This window comes from Suncus etruscus, chromosome 3 (assembly GCF_024139225.1).
Source record: "Suncus etruscus isolate mSunEtr1 chromosome 3, mSunEtr1.pri.cur, whole genome shotgun sequence".
NCBI classification, from domain to species: Eukaryota; Metazoa; Chordata; class Mammalia; order Eulipotyphla; family Soricidae; genus Suncus; species Suncus etruscus.
In genome coordinates this window covers 152,826,918-152,831,965 of record NC_064850.1, presented here as the reverse complement: position 1 = coordinate 152,831,965, position 5,048 = coordinate 152,826,918, and the positions used below count along the sequence as shown (strand labels likewise).

General features: G+C 37.8%; 1 non-coding gene across 1 annotated transcript; it reads right to left on the bottom strand.

Moving 5' to 3' along the window:
* Positions 1 to 264: 264 nt before the first annotated feature.
* LOC126005193 (small nucleolar RNA SNORA51) lies at positions 265 to 397 on the bottom strand. Its single transcript, XR_007494364.1, has one exon. It is a non-coding gene; the product is annotated as a small nucleolar RNA SNORA51 (small nucleolar RNA).
* Positions 398 to 5,048: the final 4,651 nt, after the last annotated feature.

Genomic DNA, 5,048 nt, shown 5'->3' with positions numbered 1-5,048 from the left:
TTATTACTATCATAAGAATGTGATTGAATGAGGGAAATAGAAAGCCTGTCTAGAGTACAGGCGGGGGGGTGGGTGGGGAGGAGGAAGATTTGGGACATTGGTGATAGGAATGTTGCACTGGTGAAGGGGTGGTATTCTTTACATGACTGAAACCCAACTACAATTATATTTGTAATCAAGGTATTTAATATTAATAAAATATTATATATTATAATAAAATATTAACAAAAAGTTGTGTGTATGCGTGTATGTTTTCTTCCTTTTTTTTGTCCCCCAATTAACAATACAGACCAGGCAAAAGGCCTGGGTTGAGGTATATATGTAGTGCATTTACTGTACCTCCTCTTTCTATACAGGCAGTGTAAAGAACACAGCCTGTGGTAAGAATTGGAAGGCCTTATCTTTTCTTTTCTTTTTATTTTTTTTTATTTTTTATATATATACATATATATAATCTCCTTCACTAGTGCAATATTCCTATGACCAATATCACTTAGTGCAGTCACAGAAATAATTACACTGAGAACTATCATAACAAAATGTGACTGAATGAGGGAAGTAGAAAGCCTGTCTAGAGTACAGGCCCATGTGGAGTGGGGAGGAAGGACACTTGGTCATGTGTGTATGCTTTCTAACAGAGGAAGGATGCCTAGAGGGATAGCATATTTATTAAACAAATGTGAGAAGCACAACAATAAAAGGGCAAAGAAATAAGTGGAGATATTGAGTCAAAGTTAATGTCAACTGACTCTTAAATGAGGGTGAGTGATAGGAGGAGAGGCACCTACTTGGACAGTTCCCGTAGTTGAAAAATCAGGATTGCTGATCAATTATTAAAGTTTATTCTGAATGTGTGATGAGTTAGATAATGACTCTAATAAAATAAGGGCCAATATTCTGAGAAAAGTATTTTTGAATATGCCAGACAGTTGGTCTATTTATATCCATAAAGTTATTTAATCTTTTTTGTTTGTTTGTTTTTTGTTTTTGGGTCACACCCAGCAGTGCTCAGGGGTTCCTCCTGGCTTTATGCTCAGAAATCGCTCCTGGCAGGCTCTGGGGACCATATGGGATGTCGGGATTCGAACCTCCATCCTTCTGCATGCAAGACAAATGCTTTACCTCCATGCTATCTCTTTGGCCCCAACTTACTTTCCTTTAATAGATGAACAAAATAAGATGTTTATAATCTGGCACAGGGTCATATAGTTGACAAATGAAGAACTAGAATTGAGTCCAATTAATTCTGTGAAGTTCCTATGCTGCAGGAGTCTGTAAGACATCCAAAATACTTTTCTTTGCTTCCTTCCTTCCCTTCCTCTACATGCCAATACTATCACTAGAACTAGCCATTTCACATCTATTTTGTCATATAATAAAATAATCAAATAATGCAGATTTTTGGCTTTAATTTAACCTGGTTCTGTCACATGCTGATATTGTAATTTTCTGCAAGTAGAGAAGGTGGTAGTTAACCATCAATTGTTGTTTAGAAATAATAAAAATAATAAAAAATGAATTAATGCCTGGTCAAGTATTTTAGAGAAGAGTTGGTCATATTCTGATTTTAGTTAATCTTGTAATAGTAACTGGTGAAGAAATTCCATAAGATCTAGACAATTTTTATGTATAAAAATAAATAAGTACAGATGAATGGCTAAAGAAACTGTGATATATATACACAATGGAACATTATGCAACCATCAGGAGAGATGAAGTCATGAAATTTTCCTATACATGGATGTACATGGAATCTATTATGCTGAGTGAAATAAGTCAGAGAAATAAGAAAGACGCAGAATGGTCTCACTCATCTATGGGTTTTAAGAAATATGAAAGACATTCTTGCAATAATTTTCAGAGACAAAAGAGAGGAGGGCTAGAAGTTATAGTCCACTTCATGAACCTCACCACGAAGAGTGATGAGTGTAGTTAGAGAATTAACTACATTGAGAACGATCCTAACAATAGGAATGAATGAGGGAAGTAGAAAGCCTATCTAGAATACTAGTAGGAGGGGATGTTGGGGGGAGGAGGGAGATTTGGGACATTGGTGAAGGGAATGTTGCACTGGTGATGGGGGAGGCTTTCTTTACATGACTGAAACCCAAGGTGTTTAAATAAAAAAAGAATATAAAAATAAACAAATAAATAAGTAAATGAAATAAAAAGCAATCTTGAGTTTAGGTTACTTTCTCAAGCTGCCTTTATGTCTGTCTTTAATATAGTATGGCTGGACCACATGAATACTGAATTGATACAATTCATGTTGGATGTAGAAACATGTGAATTGAGTGAACTTTGTGCAATATCACCACTCCTAATAATAGCTGAGAAGAAAGGAGGGAGTATGTCCACTTATTCGCTTCAAGTCATAACATGAGTTCATGTCAGAAACAACACCAAGATTAGATTTCTTCTTTTCCTGAGTCCCAGCCTGGTTACTTTAGTACTTGCTTATGTATCATTTTATTATTCACTTTATTCCCACCTGGTACTTCCACTAGATTTTCCCTGGATAATCTTTTCAGAACTTAAAATTGTAAAACCATACTTTAACATCATGATGTTTAGCAGTATGGACCATATGCACTAAAATATTACTCCCTGTGGGAATTTTGTTGAGTTCATTGCATATGTATACTCCAATTCCTATGCACTTTTGTGTATTTGTTAATTGAACAAGTAAAAATGGAATACCTTTGTGTTCCAGGCACTGCTAGCAGCTCTGAGAATATAGTGGTAAAGAAAATAGACACATAGGCTGGGGATGGCTCAAAGAATTCCTGCTTTGCAAATGTGAAACCAAGAATTTGATCCCTATAGGAGGCTGTCGTGATAGTACAGAGGGTAGGGAGTTTGCCTTACACTTGATTGATCTGACTTTGATCTCTGGCACTCCATATGGTCACAGGTGCCCACCAGGAGCAATCCCTGGGGTCAGAGCCAGGAATAAGCACTGAACACAGCTGTGTGTGACCCCAAACCAAACCAAAATAAAAAAAAAAAAAACAAGAACTTTGATCCCTGATATTGCTTATATGCTCCAAGCAATGCCCTGCTGGCTCTGTACTTGGGGACACTGGTATTGCAACAGATTTTATGATCTTTGGCGTATCTCAGACAGATTTGTGCAAGCATTGCAACGAAGGATGTGCAAACACTACAATCAGGTGTGCAATACCCAGTGTATGATGTAAGCTATGTAACTAAAACATGTGCAACCTTCAACTAGCACCGCAAACAAGTAAATGCAAAACCTCGCCACTACAGCAGAAGAAAGGTAAAAGAAAAAGAAAATTGCAATTTATGATACCAAGCAGCTCACAGTCTGAAAGCATAAAGATATTTAATTTATTTAAAGTAAAATCAAGTTTTCTCTCAAAATTCTCATGTTTCCTGATTTTTCTCCATTGCACTGACCAATCCTTATTATACTTCATAGTAGATTGACTTACTTTCCTTTTTTTCTGTCTCCTTCCAGGTTGGAAACCTTACCAATTCATTTTTCCATTTACTTTTTTTTTTTTTTTTTTTGGTTTTTCGGGTCACACCTGTTTGATGCTCAGGGGTTATTTCTGGCTACACGCTCAGAAATTGCCCCTGGCTTGGGTGGACCATATGGGACACCGGGGAATCGAACCGTGGTCCTTTCCTTGGCTAGCGCTTACAAGGCAGACACCTTGCCTCTAGCGCCACCTTGCCGGCCCCTCCATTTACTTTTTTTGTTGGGAGGTGTTTGGGTCACAGATGCTCAGAGATTACTCCTGGCTATGCGCTCAGAAATCGCTCCTGGCTAGGGGGACCATATGGGACTCCGGGGATTGAACTGAGTGAGGTTCATCCTGGGTCAGTCACATGCATGGTAAATGCCCTACCTCTGTGCTATTGTTCTGGCCTTTTTTCTTTTTCTTTTCTTTTCTTTCTTTTCTTTTTTACTTTTCTTTTCTTTCTTTTCTTTTCTTCCCATTCTTTCCTTTCCTTTTTCCTTTCTTTTATTTCTTTTTTATGGGGGGGGGGTTCACTGCTTTCCTATCAGCAGTTTTAGTTCCTAGTGACTTGGTTTGTGCTACTCATGGATGATAATAAGCTCTAAGAAGATTCAAGGCCAGGCTGATTGATCATCATGACATTTTCTATGGATGTTGTTGATGACATTGGGATGTTAATGTTTGTTGAAAATGTGGTTGTTTCAAGAAACATTTATCATTGGACATAGGATTTAGCTCTAACTGTTGACTTACCTAGCAACCATTTTATTTTAGGGCAGTTTCTTCTCTATAAAATGGGCATAATAATTCCTCCTAATAAGGCTGTTTGGAGGGTTAACAGAATATAAACCATGCCCCTGGTGCACTAATGGTGCTCAGTAATCACTGCTCCAGCCCTTCCTGTGTTCACTGCTTGCTTTGTTGTTACCAACTCCCCAAACAATGTAAGCTGGGACACTTGAATCATTTCTTTTCTACTGCCCTAGAACAAAGGAAACACAATCAAGAGTGGAAACATTATTTGATATGTGCTTCAAAAACGCACTGTGCTTGATGTGTGATGTTGATGTGTGATACTCAATCTATTAGCTATTACTATCAGTCTGCCAGCTTTGTACTGTGTATATTGGTAACATGAAACTGAGCAGATTCCCAGCTGTGAGAATTAAAATGTGAGCTTTCAGTTGTTGTTGGCTTTTTCCCCTCCTACTGCCTGGCTGAGGCTGAATAAGCATCCAGTGGAAGAGCCTTCAGCTAAGATGCTGGGTTTCAAAATTCAAGAATCAGGACTTGTGTTCTGTTTTTAGGCCATACTGTCAATGTTCAGGGCTTACTCTTGTCTCTGCACTTAGGAATTTCGCTTGATAGTGATCAGGGAACCATATGGGATATTAGGGATAGAACTCAAGCTGGACCTATGTAAGACAATTGCCCCAGTTGTTGTACTATTAATTTTATCTCTTTAAGAACCAATTTTTATTGAATTTTAATTTCAAAATTTGCCTTCTCAAGACCCACAGAGCCTTTGGTGCCTCTTGGAATTGTTTTAGGATGATT